A 19,711-nucleotide genomic window follows, 5' to 3' on the forward strand; every position below is an offset into this window, starting at 1 on the left:
GTGCAGAACAAGTTCCATTTCATTTCTTTGTGTGCTTTTTTTCATACCATAATGATGTAAAAGGCAGATCTCTTTCCAGTGTAAACATCATGGTTGTTGACTGCAATAGAAATATCGCAACTATTATAGACTACTGACATGTCTGTTGAAAACCTTCAGGCTTGCATATCACTGCTAGCTAGCTGACTTTTCCTAAAAGACTCTGTTTTTAGGGAAAAAACAAAAAAAATGCATCAAGGGAATTGCATGGTAGTATTTCTGTTTCTTTTAAATAGTAAACTTCCTGACAGGCTACATTTAAATAATTAAAAAGTTGTGTGCGAGCTTTTAAAACAATCTTGCAATCTTTAATTGTGCCATGGTTGGACACTTTCCTGTACAAATAAAGAAGTAATTACACCAAAATGACACAAGGGGGCAGATGCGTACCATCACAAAAAACTGAATACATTCATTTGAAATTAAATACATACAGGTAGAAATAGCAGTCAGAAGGTGGTAGGGTTATGTCAATTATATTTTACATAAAATTTTATAGTATATTTAATTAGCATGAATAGTTACATTTTATATCAAATAACAAGGCCTTTGGTAATGCAAAATCTGGTAGCTGGTGTAGATGAATAAAAGAAGTAACCGGAGAAGAAAGATGTGCTTTTGTTGTTTTTTGTGGGGGTTTTGTGTTTGTTTTTTAGCTTAGATGATGTGCTATTTTACTAATTGTTGCCCTAAAGGCAAAAAAACCCTTTTTTGACACCAGGTAGGACTGCTGTAAGGCTGGAGCTGATAAATATACATATAATAATAATCTATTGAAATAAGAAATTGAGTCAGGGTGGGATGGTCAAGGACAGGTTGTCACCAGAAAAGCACCAAATAGTTTATAGTGGTGGTTGTTTAAAAGTGGTCAGGTCAGACTCAAAGCTGACAAGCATAAAATGGGACAGTTCTATGAACTAGTACAACCATTTTCAAATACTCAGCAACAGGAAAAGACAATATATAGGGCAAAAATTCCTCATGGAACTTACTTTTCACAGCCAGTCTTTAAATCATTAAGTGAGTATTATGCGTGCTACGCAAATATATGCTATGGTAGTAGCACATATTTGTGTAGCACCTGTAAATACCCACGTAATGATTTTAAACAATGACTATTGGATGTTAGTGAATAACTCTTTTTCATCTAGACTACTTGCTATCAAGAAAAGTTACTTGGTATCAGCACACCTTAGTATGCTGTCACTCCCCTCCAACTTTCTGATGTCTCTTTCAGAAGAATTGAATTGAGTTAGTTACATGCTGAAGGTAAGTGCATTTATGTAGTATAGTAAGTGAAGGATTCATTAGCACTGGTACCTGAAAGTCATTGGCATTTAACCAAAGGGATATAATAGTTATAGGGTTGTGGTTGTAGCTAAGATGAATAGATGAAAAGTGAGATTTGGGATGTTGTAATATCCTTTATTGGACCAACTTTACAGTATGGAAAGATGTCAGACTGTTTTTTGGGCATAAATGCTCATCTCAAGTCTGGGAGAAAAGATGCAGTCGGAGCTAAGTGCAAATTAAAATAATTACTTTGGTTAACTCTGTTATGTTAATAAAACTGATCACTTAAAAAGAGAAGTGGGCAGGAAGTCTGTGAAGCAAAGAGAAGTTATCAAAGACAACAGACCAAGTAAAGCTGCCATAATTAAGCCTGATTATGAAAATGCATATGACTATTCAAAAGAGGGGAGAGCTGTTATCATCTGTGAAGCAAAGAGAAATTAGCAGAGAGACTATGTAAGTTAATAATGAGTCATAAAATCATTGTCTGTATTAAGCCTGTGGTTTATGCTGTCCAGTAAAGTTATGAATTTATGTTCCCAGGCCTGTCTAGTGAGCTGTATTACTTGTGAATTCTGCACCTGTAAAAGGGCTGAACTAGATGACCCTGGGGGTTCCTTTCACCTTCCAATTCTGTGAGTAATAAGCCTGGGTTCATGTTTGACTACAGATTTACATTGGGGCAAAAGTGCTGAATTTTTGAAACTCAAAAATAAGGGGAAAACGAAAAGGCAAAGGATTCTGAGCATCATGAAATTACCATAATTAATCTCACAGCAGGTAGAAATTGTTTACTATTTATGCTGCTTATTTGGCAGTTCTAATATTTTCCAACAAGGATTCAAAATGTGAATTGCAAACTTATTTTTATGGTCCAGCTTCAGAATGCTTGTCACATCCTCAGTGAAGGTCTCCTGTATAGAGTTAACCAGGATATAGCATGAATCTTCCTCTTTTTCGTGAATGCTTTGACAGATGATGTTTGAAGACTGGCAAACACATCACAGACACTACCGCTCCCTTTTCCAGCCTGTCACTTCTTTCATAGAGTGAAAAGCAGAGACTGGTTGAATATAATCGGCAAACCAGGAGCAGAGTTTCCAAATGCTCAAACCTAGAGACTGGGACTCTGGAACCTACAGAATAGTCTACTTATCACTAACACAACTTGAAAAATGGGACATTGTGTATCAAAGTTTTCATGATAAATTTATCCCCTGTCTTTTTGTTGAAAAATGTCTAATTTTTCCAACCAGTCCTACTTTTCATTTGCTGCAGAATGGGAGAGTAGGTTGCAACATAAAATGTGGCCTTTAAAAGCAACATATTCTTAGAAAATAAGCTGCTGCTTTCTCAGCATTTACAACATGCATGTACTAGCTTAATTTGTGGAGCTGGGGAGACAGAACCAATTAGTACACACCAAGGTAGATTCCTGGTACTATTTCTGGTACTATTGATACTATTCCTGGTAGTACAGCTGGTGTACTGTGTCTGTAACAGAGTCTGGGGCTCTCTGTTCCTTTAAGCGAAGAAGCAGCCTAGCCAGAGAGCACTGCAGGCTGGGCAGGGCACTGCAGCTGTAGGTCACTGGGACAAGAGGCTAATGGGGCAATTAGCAGGCACCTGCCTGAAGTCTGCTGCCCAGATTTAGGCAGGGCACTGGGAGCTCATAAGCCCAAGCTTGAGGCTGGCTTGGGAGATTCTTTCTCTGACAGCTGCAGGGGAAGGAGCTTTTGCTCAGGAGAGCCACCCTAACTTCCTGCTCCGCTGCCCACAGGAACAGTAAAGCCCAGGACACTGTAATAATGGGTGAAGGCTTACTCTCTAAAAGGAGCAGAGGGCTGTTTCCATGATTCTTATTATGTTGTAGCCCAGGGACTTATGTTTATGTTGCTGTTTGTATTGGAGGTTTGGGATGAGGCTGTCAGGGAAGGTTTGGAGGCCTCATTAGTGCCCCAGAGGCACATAACTGCCTTAAACCCTGCCAGGGGCAAGCTCAAAGCTCCGGTGAATATTGAGCCCATGGTGGGAAGATAGCGCAAGGCACAGCCACATCAGGGCCTGGGGCCTGACAGACAGGGGCCAGGGGCCTTGTGATGGAAGGGACAAATGAGAGCTAGTGCCTTAGAGCCAGGCCCTATTTAGTGGGCCCAGGCTAGAAGGCCTAGCTAGATTAAAGGGGCAGAGGCCGAGGAGGCTGAAGCCCCAACAGAGGGAACAAGCATGGGGCATGGTAAAGAGGAGGATCTGGAGCCACACAATGAGCCCTGAAGGCTTTGGGTGCCTGTCTGGGCACAACTGACTCTAGTGGCCCAGCCAAGGGCCTAGGATTGTAGAGGCTCAGCCAGGGGTCTGGGGACCCATGAGGACCAGTAGGGTGCTGGGGACTCCAGCAGAGGTTCAGTGGAACCGCAGCTATGCGTAAGTCCAGCAGCCTCCCTATTTATCATAATTCTGTCAAGGCATGGCAGGAGAGATGGGAAGGTGCCCTAGAGGCAGAGTGGGGCATAGTCACGGAACCACCAGGGGGCCTCACAGTCACCCTTAGGACCCTGATTTGTTGCAGTGTCCAGTATAAAGCTGTCTGGCTGTCCCCTATGGAGTCCTAAACCTATGTATGCATCCCATCTCTGTACCAGAAACAGGCAGTTAGAATGGAAGTAGTGTTACTAGCATACATTTGTGTAGCACCTGTTAAATAAATACCACCAGTATGGCCTCCAGAACCATTTTTTCAGAGGGAAGCCTCTTCCATATGAAATTTCATGGGAACTATGACTAGGGATAGAAAACTGTAGTTTGGCCTAGACCTTGAGATTAATACCTAACTTTGTTAAAAGTGTTATGGGCACCTTGCCTCTTATTACCATGTTGGAGTGTTGGTTCCAACTTTGGTGCTATTGGAACAAGACTACCACCTATTAAATTATCATCACTGCTATAGAAGTCATTTTAGGAAAATCTCTCTAATTTGGATGATCTGGAAGTGATAAATGGCATCACTGTAATGGTTTAAAGAAATTGCACAAGATTTCAGGAAGGAAATATGCTCTCTCTGAAGCAGACACACAGCTTGTCCTCATTAGTTGATGTCCAGCTGTGAAAAGTGCTAAACTTAAGCACTATAAAATCATTAGCTAAACATAATTTGGCCTAATAATTGCCCTGTAAATAGAATTATTTTCACTGCAGATCTTCTGTTAAAATCCTGAATGAGGCCAGTCTTTCATACTTAAAAGATTTGAGATCAGAACCCGGCTGCCTGATCTGACAAAGGGAAATAATAGAAAGAAAATGAAGGGACTGGCAAAAATAACCTCCTCTTAGATGCTCCAATTCCTTGCCAAAACTAGAATAGTAAATGCAAATGACTTGCAGGTTAGAGGTAGGCGACATACTAGGAATGAAAGATGAAACAGAAGAATTGTTTCAAAGACAGAAGCATATGCTTCCCAGATTATAAATTCAGCCTTAGTCAAAATAATTGAAAAGGTTTTTGATCATACAGTGTAAGTAATATAAAATGAAAAGGTTTTTAAGATCTTAGCACATTCCCTACAGGACTGGAGTACATTTCACAAAACACTTGTAACCTAAGTTTATGCAGCAGGTGACCAGCGTTCAAAAGAAGGTTTTGGTGAGATAAATAGTGAGGCTTCAGTATCATGCCAGTCTTTCTGGTGTTGTCTTTTTTCCCCTCCAAAATCAATGTGCTTTTTAAAAATCTTAGCAGTGATTTACCTATGAGCAAAAGGAAAGATTTGGGATTAGGCTCAGTCTTGTACCTTTTACTTTGATTTTTACCCTCATCCTTGCAAAATACACTGGTGAAATCCATCATTTTCACTGCTACTTATTGCCTAGGCCAGGGGTTTTGAGCCTTTTTTAACAAGTGTACCCCTTCTGTCAAAGTTTCAGCTCATGTACCCCTTTATATTTTTTCTTGTTTTTAAGTTGGGGGTGCAGATTGAGGCTGCTGTGATGAGGGAGGGAGTGGGGCTGGGGCTGCACAGCCAGGACATAGCAGGGGACAGATCTGTGAGTGTTTCGTCTGGGGGGCACAGGGAGGGGAGATAGCTCCTGCCACTGCATCCACCCTGGAAAGGCATGGGGGGGAGTGTACCCTCAGATCTGTGTGCACAGCGGGTCAGACTGGCCCAGTGATGGGGGAGGGAATGGGGCTGCTGAGCCAGGTTGAGGTGCAGGACTGAGCCATGTGGTGAGTGGCTCCCACCACTATGCACACTCCCAGGAAGGCATGGGGGGAATGTGCCCCTAGATTTGCACACAGGGCAAGTTGGGCTGCTGCTGCAGACTGGGGCCAGTGCTGGGCAGGGGCTGGGCCGGGCTGAACTTGGGGCAGGCAGGGGTGACACTGGGAGGAAGGTTTGGGGGGCTATGGTGAATTTTAGTCCCCCCCCCAGCACAGCCACTGCCCATTCCAAGCACAGCCTGGCCCAGCTCTGGCCCCAGCCCACAGCAGCAGCCAGCCTTGCCCCATGTGTAGATCCAGGGGCACATGCCCCCCATGCACACAAGTTCCACCTCATTGTCAGGGATGCCTTGGAGGGGGACAGGGCTGCCCATGATGGCACCAGCACATCATTTCCAAATGCAGGAAGGTGGCAGGCTACTTCCACTGGAGCATCAAGGAGGGTAAGATACTGTGGGACAAACAAGAAGAGCTGAACATCCTGCAGGACAAAATCATGCAGGATGTGGCGATTCAGTGGAACTCCACATGCCTAATGCTCGAGAGGCTAGTGGACCAGCAGAAGGCCATCCATGAGATAGCCTTGCTCGGGGAGATTGGGATCAGCAGCCTCCTTAACACTGCTGAGTGGGATACCATCTCCTAGATCTTGGTGGTCCTCAAGTCCTTCCAATTTCATAATTACAAAGTTGACATCACGGACTGCGTAGACCGTATTTACCCCATTGTCTGTGAACAAGAACCCGTGGGTGAGATTGCCCTACCCAATAAGCTACCCCTGCACCAAGCGTGGCCCCCATGATTTCTGTTGCCCTGTGGGACTCATCCGTCACCTCAGCTTGAGGGAGAGCCCACTGATGGCCTGACTGGTTGCATCAGTGCCCTGTGAGGGAGAGGTAGGTGTGATCTCTTTTCTGGCTGCTCCAGATGTCTGAGGTGAAGTCTAAGGCCCCCCGTGGACCTGCCTTGTGCAGCTCCTCCCTCAAGTACTCGCTTCATGCCTCATACAGGGAGGGCACCACCATCCCGATGAAGGTGGTGTGTGCAGACACTTGGTAGGATGGGGCCATGAGCGCCATGAGCCACTTGAACCCTGGCTGCTCAACTAAGGAGAAGGGCTGGCCATTGACAGCAAGCATCTCCCCAGTGCTCTGAGTGATCTGGCTTGCTCTTGTAACGCGCCCCTCTTTCTGTCCACCTTTCCCCCCCTGTTCCAGCGCAGCCTGCCTTTGCTTTGGGGGGAATGGGGGCTTTGGAGTGAGAGGGGGACTTCCCTTTGAGCATGCTCCTGCTGGTGCCAGGCTGAGGAGGAACAGGGTCAAGGGGGTGGTACCTCCTGAGATGCATCAGCATCACTGTGGTGCTCATGTGCTTTGTTTCCTTGCCTTGGCTGGTTTTGGCTCAACAGTCCAGGCAGATAGTGTATGTGGGATCATCTCAGCTCTAAATGATCCCAGACCACACTACCTGCTCACTTCTGGGGTGTGAGTGCATGTGTGGATGCTGCAATTTCCTCCTCCTCAGCAGGCAGAGGCACTGCAACAGGAAGAGTGGACTCAGCTGAGTGGCTTGCCTCCTCAACCTCTACCTCAGCCTCCTCTGAAGTTCTGTCTGGGGAAGGAGACCTGGTTCTAGGGGAAACTTGAGGGGTGTGGAGCACAAACTCAGCTGATTGCACCTGCTTCCCCAGAATTTCCCTTGCTAGGGCACTCAGATCCAGCTCCAGTTCTTCCTCTGGCACTGGAAGGCTCAGCATGGGAAGTGAAATGGGGTTGGAGGAGACTGTTCTGCTGCTGCTGCTGCTTGTTATCATGGTGGTGATGGTGGGTGTTATGACTGGTGCTCTTGGAGGGGATGCAGTCTCAGGCACAGGCAGTTGCACTGGCACTGTGCCCCTCTCCTCACTGCTTCTGGAAGCCTCATCCCTGCTAGTTGTAGGAAAGAGGCTGTGTCTCAGTTTGGGGGCGGGGGAATTACTCCTCTCCCTCTACCCCCTCTTCTGCCCCTTTCTGAAGGCTTGCCAGCTGCTTTTCCACCATGCTTCATGATGTGTTTCATAGTGTCTTGTTTTTATAAAAATATATAAATGTATCTGTGTTCCTATATAAATTCTATAAGGTATGTATATATCACAAGGTATAAATGTATAGAAATAAAATATAAATGTATCTCTATTCCTATATAAATTCTATAAAGTAATATCCAATATATTTATAAAATTGAAAAGAATAGATAAATGAATATAATAATAAAATAAAAGGGTCTAGAAGAAAGCAAAATGTTTTGTGGAATCCCACTTGCTAGGCTAAAAGTAGGAAATCATTCAAATCAATGGTAGTAGTAGCCTTTGTTGTCTAATGCTCCTGGGCTGCTGAAAGATACCTCAGTAACTGTCAGACCCCAAGGCAGAAAGCAGGTCAGTTCAAGCAATGCTGTCTTTCATGCTGTTTTTCCATCCTTCCCCCAGAGCACTGGGATTGGAAGGGACCTCAGGGAAGGATCACAGCCACTGGCCAGCTATACAGTCATTATGAGAGCAGTCCTTTCCCCCTCTCCCCCTCCTTCCCTCTCCCTCTCCTTACTTTCTGTTTCCCTGCAAGCAAGCCCCACTTAAACTTTGAAATACAAAATGTTTTGAAGCCCTACGTTTCATTTCAATTTCACTGTTTCAAGCTTGAAGTGAGTCGAAACAGAGTTGAAAAGAAACAGCCAGTGAGATTTTGCACAGTTCTACTGGGAAGCCCCTGTCCTTGCTCCAGCCCCACTCCCTCCCACACCACTAGGGCCTTGATCTGCCCACCCCTTCCATCCCCTTCCCTCACAACACGCTTACCAGCCAGATCTGGCTGCTCTCCTGGCTGCCTGCATATTATACTGTGGCTTTGTACATGCGCACAGCATTTAACAGCCACATTAGTTCTGTGTACCCCCTACAACCTTTTTAAGTACCCCTAGGGTCACAATCACTGACCTAGGCAGCTGGAAGTTTAAGAAAATTTAAAACACTCTTAAAACATTTTTGTAACCTCTTGCTTATAAGACTGAAATAGTGTGTATTATTACATGCAGGAAAGACGAGAAATTGAAAATCTGCTTTGTATGACATTTGGCCTAAATCCATTAACCAATGGATTCATGAACCATTGGCAGTTAGGTACTCCACAGATTTTCAAACTGGGGAAGCTCCATAAAAGTGGAATAAAACACTTGTAATATTGTTGTCCAAACCATGGAAATAAATGATCCAGGATAATTACTTTTTAGCAAGCCTAACTTCTAATCTTACTGGGCATGTCTATATGTAGATTTAAATATGAAGCAATAGACCATGGTGCTTATGTGCCAGAGCTTATTAGTCCTGGGCACACTGTTTGAATGTGCACCCAGGTCCACAGCATGTTGAGCCATGCTCTGACCCAGCTCAGCATTCTGCAGAGGGGCTGAGTGGGGTACAAGGGTGCGCCAGTGTGGGGCTAGCCACTGAAGGATCCTCATGCCCCGGCCAGCGTTAGCACCTACATTTGTGGTAGACTCATGTTTCCTGGGCCAACTGAGACATAAACACAATCAAATTATGCCTCTTGGATCAAATGTGCCCTAATTTATTCTCTGGACCATTCAAATTACTGTTATTTAGGGAGTCATCTCCATTGTGTAACAGGCATGTATGCATCTATTACATCTACTGTCACAATACTTTCACCTTCCAATTTCCATATATCATTCCAACTATCATTAACATTAATTTTGTGATGAATCTATGGACTCCTATGCACATGCAAGGAGGCTGCTCTGACATGCTGTAAATACAGTGCATTAGAGCAGACTCAATTAATTGAGTTTCCTGGAGCATGATAATTACCATGCTCCAGCAGACGCCAGGATCATGTTCGATGAGCTTTAGTTCAAAGTGCCCTGCCACCATTTTTCAGTGCAGGGATGCTGATGCATGTGACACTTTGGGTGCTTTAATTAGTGTGGCTCTCAGAGCTTCGCTAATTAAATCCCCCCCTTTCTCTGCACCTCCCAGAGCACATCTATAAATGAGCTATATGTATTCTTGGTAGGAAACTGGGCACATAATCATGAAAGAAAAGACTACAGATGAAGATTGATGAAAGACAGGAACCCACATGTGTACTCAGACCTGAAAACACATCCAGTTAGTAAGAAAGGAGCATTGTCCTTACCATGAAGCATGGATATAGTTCTTTTGGAATCAGAAATTTCATTTAGGATTCAAAATCTTTATCCCCATTAAAAACCAAACAACTATTTGGAATTTTTTTCATTATTGATTTTCTAGCCCATTGATTAAGTGACTAAGATTTCAAATTAAATTATAATTTCTGCTTGTATATATTGAAAAAGGCTTCTTAATTCTCTATATCCACTCTCAGTCCAAATATGTACTTAAATCTCTCATGTGTTGGGAAGCTGGTTTTTATTCAAACCTGCAGGTAGTAGAAACATTTTGTAACTTAATGCAGCTATAATATACCAATATACTCACTGAGTACTGCTCCATCTATGAATACATTCTGAATGCATTCATTAACCACTTCTATTTTGCTTTCACTCAATCCAAGGGCAAAAGTCCAGACAGTTCTCCTTGTAGGGCAAACCACTACATGAGTAAAATGCTTTTAGTGTTGATGTTGGGTCTCTATAGTTTATTTTTAAACTTGTCATGTCCAATCTGACACTGTAATTTACCTGTCAGTATTTGCCTGTGTGTGTTGGACCTTCTGCATCAGAAATCAATTAAATGTAGAATTAAGAGACAAAAGAAAGTGAACAACTTCAAGTGCACTGGGGTTCCCTGATCATGAAATGTGCTTGTGAATTATTCATTACCTTTTTCTGGTTAACCATTCACAAGAGTGTGGAAGATGTATATATTTAAATATATTTGAAAAAAAATACAAAATTAACATGGCATGTATACAGTCCCTTGAGAGTGAGGTATGAGAGAGACTGCAGTTTAATGAAAGTTCTAAGATTCCTTAATACATTTTGTGTCAGACATGGAAAGGCTCCCATATTCACGTTGTGGTCAGGTCCCTTTATCTACAGCTTGACTAGCACTAGGTGCCCTGTTAAGGAGTATGCTATCTTGCCATGCTGGCTTGCCATGACTTTATGGTATAAACTGAAGAATTCTCTCCCAGAGATGGAAAACTGGGTGTGCTGTCAGGGCTGACTTTAATAGTTCAAAATAATTAGCTATGGCCTGTAGAAGAGCCTCATAGGCCCGTAACAGGGGGCTTCTCCAAACCCAGTACCCACCCCCCACTAGTCCTCCAGTATAAATAAGGGCTTTTGCTGTTAATGTGTCACAGACAGGAACTGCTCTTAGCACCTTCCTGGTTGACTTCCAGGAATCCTCTGCAGTCCATTAGAAACAAAAATAAAGAAATATGGACAAGGGTTTCCCTCATCCCTTGCCTCTGCTGCTCTCCATTGTTGGATCTTCTCTTTCACTACTTTCTGCATCCTTTTGGGCTCTCTACCGTGTACTTCCAGCTTATCATCACTGGCTTCTGGTCTCTGGCTGCAGCTCGTCTATCGTGTATTAATGTCAAGCACCTGGGATGAACAGAAATCAGGTGATGCCTCCCCTGAGGGTGTAAACTGCCCAGGCTATTCTAGCTCAACCTTAGTGTTCCTGGGGACTTTGTTTCCCAGAGGGAACTTCAAATGGGCCAGACCAGAGCCATGCTCCCTGGAGCACCCCTGCAGCCTGTGCTTTCCCTGCTGTGACAACTCACACCTCAGCTTAAGATCTGAAGGTAAGGGTTTTGTTCCCCTCATGCCCCCAGACCTGGGGCTTTCTGGGGTTGCTGCATTGGGACAAGCTCTCCAGCTGCCCTGTTTCAGCTGCTCCTGTGGCTTGTCCCCTCACAGGTGAGACAGCTTGCCTTACAGATGCTGAGGGAAAGGGAGTGAGCAGGAACTTTCTTTCTCTAACTCCCTCTGCTCCTCTACACACATGTCCTTATTAGAGCTGAGTAAATAGTAAGAACTTATTTGCCAACATGTCATTTAATGGTGGTGCTATCTATGCCCATTTAAATTCAAAGTTACAACATCACTTATTTTTAGCAAAAGGCACACGGGACAGGGAAGTGAATATCCTTAAAAGTCTTAATTCTACACACCACACAGCTTCAAATAGGCATCAGGAGTCATTGTTACGCATCTTAAATTTGTCATTTTGATATTCATCTTGCTAGTTTGGGGGATTTGGACCCATATTAATGTTCCTCTTTACACCATACACATGGCACTGTTCTGCTGATGATCTAGGTTTGAATCTACTTGTATTTGAAGCATCTCTTCCTATTGTGCAAGACAAAGATTAGTTTACTGATCTTGGCATTCAGACACAAGTTGACAGATCTAACAAATATCAGAGAGAACAAACAATTTTTTAAAAACCACCATGAAGTTCAGTCTTAAGCTCTGTCTCCCTGCAAAATCAGCCAGCTGCTTCCTTGAGTTGGATACAGCACTAGTCATAAGGGTTACTCCTGGACTGGCTCTACCACTGCATTGCCAAGCTTGACCCATACAAGTGGAACCAAATGGCCCAATGGGACCAAATGGTATATGGCCCAATGGTATATGATCCATATACTGTACATCTATCCTTGGTGACAGCCTCACAATTGTGACAAGGATAGATGTACAGTATATGGATCATAACACAGCACAGAAAAAACAATTCTGGATCAGAAAGCAAGTTTCCAAAGGATATTCCAAAGATTAGGGTAGCTATATGTACATCTTTGCCATGGTGCTGGTACAACTGAGAATGGATGCGCCCAAGCACATCATTGGCCATTTGGTCCCATTGAGCCATTTGGTTCTACTTGTATGGGTCAAGCTTGGCAATGCAGTGGTATGGCCAGTCCAGGAGTAACCCTTATGACTAGTGCTGTACCCAGCTCAAGGAAGCAGCTGGCTGATTTTGCAGGGAGATTGCGGGGCTGGTCACCATTTTCATGTACTGAATGCATTGGGGGCCTCCCCCACATCTCTGATTGGCTGAGGGGCCCCAGTGCCTCCCTCCACCCTTGCCACTGATTGCCTGTGAGGGATGCCAGTCATATGGCCCTGCTCCTTGCTGATGATTGGTTTTGATGGCTGTGCATCATGTGGCCCTGCCCCACTCCACTGATTGGTGCAGGGGGCAGAGTTGCATGACAGGCAGCCCTGTCAGCCAATCAGAGGTAAGAGAGAGAAGTGGCAGCCATCTTGGCCTCCCCTTTGTGCCGGCAGGCCTCCCCCTCCCCACTTCACCCCCAGCAGGCTGTGCACCTGGGCCACAGTGACTGAGAACTGCTATCTCCCCCTGGGGAGCCAGCATTTTGTTTCTTATTTTTTCACCAACTTCACAGACATTACTGTTTTCACATTTTCTGCAAAATCTGTGAAATTGCAATTTTGGTAGGTCCCTACTTATGTTGACTTTGGAGATCTTTGTCTCCAGCATACTGGAGGGTATATAGATGAAAACAAGTAATCTTCAATGCCTGCAGAACAGATCGCCTATTTTCTTTAGGTACTGAAACTATGGGTCTAAGTAGCAGGAACAGCTGATAGTTTACAGTACACTGTTAATAGAAAATTTAGTAAAAAACCAGATCCTGAATTTAGGTCTACACAAGCAGATTCCTACTGAAGTTTAGGAATTTTCAGGATCAGGCCCCCAGTACTGTAAAAAGTACAAAGAAATGGACGATTGCCAAAATCTGTAACTCTTATCTCTTCCTCTAACTTGCTAATTGGTGCTGATTGATGACTTATGGCTAGAGTGTTAATCTTGGTAGAGGGAAGGAGGTCTTTCATAGCCTGTTGTTACCATAGTTTCTGTCTTCTCTAAAAATGGAAATGATTTTGAAATCATGGTTGCCACACAAGCTGTGACATGATACACTAATTATCATGGCTTTATTTTCAGATTATTATATATCTTAAGCAGTTTCATATGAGGTCCAGAAAGTATTAGCTTTACACACAGTAGTATATGCTGTAAAACAAGAGTGGTTCAGAATGAAATAATGAAAGTTTCAACAGTCGAGATCACTTCTGGGAAATAAAATCACTCAGAAGATGTCATCTCACTGTTGCTGCCTGTGACTTTGATGTTCTGCTTGATCAGTTTGTACTAATAAAAAAAGCTGTTTTATGCTGTCACTATGATCTGTCAGGCACTGGTGAACTAAAGCTTTCCTTTCTTAAAGGAAAAAAAATACTACAGAAACACTTGAGTGTATATTATAACACAGGGTAAAAATATTACTAAAACAATCCTTTCTTTCTCTGGTATGGCCAGATTAACATGTAATCCTAATAATACAGTAGTTTATTGTAGCAAATCATGTGGAATTATGGTGTAAGGAATGTAACAGGTTAACTGCTACAGTTGTGCTGCAAACGCTGAGGTCTGATCATAGTTTTATATTTAAAACCTGTAATGTGAGTGTTAAATCAATAAATTTGATCAAGTATCTTAAGCATGAGCATGATAGACCTTGGCTCTTTTATGTAAAGCTGGCCATTCTAGTAGCAATATATAACATTTTCTATGTTTCTGTATATCCATTAGTCTTTACAACATATCAGTGAAGTTTGTGGGTAAAGTGCCTTATCCTGCTTTACAAAGTGAGAAAAAAGGTGAATAACTTGCCTAAGGCCAAACATGGAGTTGCCAAATTAATATTAGGGCTAAAAGTACCTTGTTTCCTATGTGTGAGTCTCTCTTAGCTGTAGTATTTGTTCTGCATTAACAACCAATAAGCTGCAGGGAATGTTACAGAGAAACAAATTGGTTGAAATGAAATTTCTTGCATTGACCCAAAAGGCTGCCAGTTTTTAAAAAAAATAAAGAACATTAGTGAAATTATACTTTATGCAAATTATTTTAAATGAGTTTATTTTAGAAAACTATAAAAAACTTGAATGCTTTACAAGCAAAACAAGATTAGTTCTTATAAATGGAGTAACATCCTAATTATGAGGTAAAATAGACAGACACATTGTTTTGTTAATAACAAGACAGTGAGATGTAGAGTAGTCGTTTACTTACAGCTTTCACTAAAACAATACAATAGACTGAACAAACAAATTAAACGGAAAGTAAGTGGTTCATTATTGTATTTATTAAATGCATGACTTAACAGGATAAATTATCCCGTGCGATATTCCATAATTCAATTGCTAGAATGCTTTCATATGAACATAGCTTGTCTATTTTTAAATTACATTGCAGGCTGTGATGTAAACATAGCCTTACTTTCTCTGGCTTAAGTCATTAGTGTGATTATTTAAAACATTTTTTTTTCACTCAGAGCACACAATTGACCATTTTAGTCATGGTCCATTTCAGTTTAGGAACATCTCAACAATATTATTCCGCAAGGATCAGTGCAGACATTCAAGTGCTTTAGGAGTGTGCACACTCCAATCATACAAAAAAATTAACCAACTATGTGAAACTAAAATGGGAATACCAGCAACAATAGGGAGCAATGGCCACCAAGCTTTTAAGATGTGATTAACTACTTAACCATGCCTTAAGTAGTAACCCAGCCACATGTTAATGCATTTAATAATATGATCAAACAAGGAACAAGCTACACAATATTTACACACATTTAATTATATGTAATAACTTTCTGGATGGCTTCCATTGCATGCGTGTTCATATGCGGGCTGATCAGGGGCCACAACCATGGGGGCACATCAGAGCTCTTGACTCCACTATGCCTGGAGGTTGGGAGCCCCAATCTGCTCATCTGTGCTCCCAGGAATGGAGGCACAGTGGAGCCCTTGACTCCATATGCACTCAGGAGACTGGGAGTGCAGATCAGGTGATCTGCATTTCCAGCCCCAGGCCCACATCAGAGTCAGTCTCTAGTGGGCACCTGAGGCTGGGAGTAATGTTCAGCAGATGTGCATTCCCAGCCTCTGGGGAGCTTTGGAGTCCTTGACTCCAATATGTCCCCAAGGCTGGGAGCAGGGATCAGCTGACATGATCCCAGGCTCCCCATGCACTGGCAATATGGCATGATGGAGATCTGATGTGTGATCCCACAATTGTACCTGCCACCATGTGTGACATGACAGGAGGTGCAATTGTTGGGATAATGCATCAGATCCCATTATGCCTTTAGCTGAACACCTGTCAGGGGCCATAAATTTTCACAACCAAAGAGGGTGGGGATTAATCATGACTTGTGTGTTAAACACATAGACCCTAACAGAAATTAGCATGATTGGGGATTTCCATGAAATGTAACTTAGGATAGAACTATTGTCATTCAGTAGGTCTGTAGACAACAAGTTCTACCAGAAATTTCTCAGCTTAGTTGGGAACGGTGCCCTGAGCTCTCCCTCCTTCCACAAGAATCTGTGTAGGTGACAAGGCACAGAGTGGGGAACAAATGACATTTAAAGTTAGAAGATCTATCACTCTGGCATACAGATTAGCAGAACCCCAGGGGCATGTTGATAATTAAGAATTTTGTCTTCAGCTAGAATGCAACCCTCTGCTTCCACCCCCTCCGCTCCTCCTCACCCCACTACATGACGTAGAAATGTGCTGCACTGAATTCTCTTCCTGTAGGGTCTCCATTTTTTTTGGTCACTAAGGGAGTCTTTACATGTGCTCTGAAGGCAGGAGGGAGGTGTTTTAATTAGAGAGGCTCTGAGAACCTCTCTAATTAAAGTGCCCACAGTGTCTTGTGTATTCAGTGTTAGTGCTTCAAAATGGTGGCAGGGGCACTGTAACTAAAGTTAATTTGATGAGCTTTAGTTAAAATGCCACTGCCACCATTTTGAAGCATGGAAATGCTAAATACATGAGACAACAAAGGCTGCTGGAGTGCGCTAATTAGCTATTAATCGAGTCTGCTCCAACACACTGTAATGACAGCGCATCAGAACAGCATCCTCACACATCCACAGGCACCCTGAAGAGCGACAGGAGCTTTCAAAAGTTGGAGGAAGTCAAGAAATTTGGCAATTTCCAATCTATAATTTTGTTACTTTCTACCTGATTTTTTTTCCACCTGCTGTTAATATTGATTAGAAGCCAACTATATTAATGGCCATAGGAGAAGAGACATTATTGCATTTAAAATGATCTTTAAATCTATGTTTTAAGAAGCAATCATTTTCAGAACTATGTTTGTTATTAAAATATTGACAATGTTGATTTCAGCATTTTAATTCCCTTCTACGTAGTATAACTGGATATTATTTTGGAGTCGGTGAATGTAATTAATTTGTTGTACTGGTAAGTGAAAGATGCACAGTAGTGTTTTTCTGTCAGTAATGTTTCACAGGATGAGCCCAGAATTACAAAGTACAGCTACTATCTGAGAAGAAAAATTCAGGTTTTCCAGCCTTTGAATCTTCCAGCTCTCCTTTAGTTCTTGCCTAATGTGCTGTAGGGTACCCTTGTGCTGACAGATTTGCATCGCACTTAATGTTGGGGAAAAAAGACCAGGGAAGAGAATGGGGCTTTATGGAAGAAAACAGCATCAAAGATGACTGGAATCTTTGTAGATACTAGCAGTATACTGGCATGTTCTGCCTGAGAGCAGCAGAGAGAGAGGTACTTTACTTCACAGCTTGATTTTTCTTTTTTCATTTTTTAACATAAATGAAGCAAAAGTAGAGCTTATTTAATGAGAGATATTGAGCCATAGTTGCCTCAGAAGGATAGATGCTATTTTTCCTTTTGTTTAATGGAAGTATTTACATACCTGTTTATTAAAGCATTTTTTGGCAAACAAAATAAATTTATCATATCTGTTCAAATAAGTCCATTTTTCTTTAGGCTAGGTTAACAGTGATAACCAGTGCCATGTGGACTTAAGAATCATAATAGTAAATATATTATTACAATATATTATGCAACTTAACTTTTATATAGCATTACAGTACTCCGTAGTGTTACTCCAAATTGTAACTGTGCATAAGAGTGAGACATCAATCACTACTACTAATATTTTAAGATAAAGCTATGATACAATGTATTTGGCTTCTTTCAGGCCCTGTGCTTCACTTAATTGTGTTTAATTGGACATGTGAAAGGCTTTCTTTACTTTGCAGATCAAACTGTCTGTCACATCTGCAAAAGTTTACACTATGGTCAGTCAGAAACAGGCTTTGGGGTCTTTTACTTAGCCACACTTTGGGGTCTTTGTTTAGCCACACTTCTGCAGCTTGGTTTAAGCCTTCTGAAAATGAGCAAGCCTGGCAACAACACAACATTACTGACAGTAGTGACATAACATCCAGCATTTATGTATATAGTGAAGAGTTTTAAGTGTGAGAAGGTCTTTTTTGGTAACAAAAAAGGAAGGGTGAATTCCTAGTGGATGTGGTATAATGACATGTACAGCTTATTTATCAATTTTCTCAGCTCTTGAATAAGAACCTTAGTTTGTAAAAATCTGTTTGGTGTGCTTTCCCAAGGCCACATAATAGCTGGTACTATCACTGCTTTACAAGAGCATGATGACACATGTGCAGATAAACTATGCACTATGAGGTAAATGTGTTGGGGCTTTATCACACAGCCTACTCTGCAGGAACTGCTTTTGTACATGCTTGTAGCAGGGACCTGGCTGAGCCTAAGACCTAGCATGGTGAGGATGGCTAGAGTGCTCTGTGGGAGGCAGGCAGGTAGAAAAACAGTAAGCCTGAGGGATGCCAGTGCGCCCCAGCACTGGTTTGTTCCTGGGGTGGTACAAGCATCCAGCAAGGAGTAGACACACTGCTGGCCCTTTGCCTGGGTGGAATGAGAGCTGGAGCCTGGGTCCCATATGACTCCAGACCCCAGCTAGCAACACAGGGGCACAAAGCCATCTAGACTCCCTGAACAGGGCAGGTGCAGGAGATATCAAGTACAGCTGTGGCTTGTAACTCCCAGCAGTGGGGGCAAGGTACCTGGGGGCAGGCAGGGATCTGGGATGGCTCAAGCCAGCCTGAAACTTCTAGGATAAAAGGATCCAGCCCCATAGGAAGAGGGGATGTTGGTGCTGGCACTGGGTGAAGACTCATCTCCCTACCAGAATGCCAGACCCCAAGCTGAGACTGACGACCCATCATCTCCACAGGAGGAACACTGACAGTCATCAACCCAATGGAAATAAGGTACACATAGGGACCACACAGCTGTTCATTATGCCAGTGGCCCCCGAGTATTCAAAGGGTCCAGCCCAGGATGGGCCAGCCCAAACAGACTAGACTCATACAGAGGAGAAGAGTAAGTCCTGATGAGCCCTCTTACCCCAGGAACAAAACTAGAGTACAATGGCAAGCTGATATTACCCAAGTTATAGTTCTTTAGTTATTTTCTCCATTGTAACCATGGGTACTGCATAAGTGACACTGGATGTGTGACAGGACCAGGTACCTGGCCCAGTCACTGACAACACCTGAAAGGAAAGGGGTGGCATGTAGGGGAGGCAGAGCCCCACGGAAGATGCACACCTATCAGAACCCATACCATCTCTGCAAGCCCTAAAGGCAGCAGGTACCACCTCCTGTTAATTTCCGTCAGCAACATCAAGTCATGGCAGATGAGTTATAGAAACGGGAAAGTAAAAATCCACAGAGTAAGGAGCACTTGGGCTACACCCAGGCAGGGCTGATCAGACAGGGTTCTACTACCAATGGTGCATTGGCAGGGAACCCCCCTTGGCAGGGGCTGGTAGAATACTAGACTGGATCAATGGACCAGGGGGAGAAAGTATGGAAGGCCACCCTGTTGGTACAGCCACAGGAGACTATATTACAGCTACTACAGAAACTGGTCTGGGCCTGGGTGAGTGACATGGATGTCTATGGCACCTTTTTTCACACCAACAAGACTTGGCAGAAAGATTAGCCAGGCTGCAGACTCAAAGTACTCAAGGCCATGGGGAACCTAAAGTGATTAAGATGATGAAGTAGGATGACCCTGGGGCCTTACTAGAATCTTTTGATTGCACCACCTCAGCAGCCAGGTGGGATTCCAGCCAATGGGCGATACATCTGGGGCCCCTGCTGACTGGCCATGCTCAGACTGCATACCGGGGGGAAGGGTAAGATGTACTGATGCACTGAACTATTAGAAAGTGAAAGAGGCCGTATTGTATAACT

Source organism: Crocodylus porosus, unplaced genomic scaffold (assembly GCF_001723895.1).
Source record: "Crocodylus porosus isolate Cpor-Errol unplaced genomic scaffold, CroPor_comp1, whole genome shotgun sequence".
NCBI lineage: Eukaryota > Metazoa > Chordata > Crocodylia > Crocodylidae > Crocodylus > Crocodylus porosus.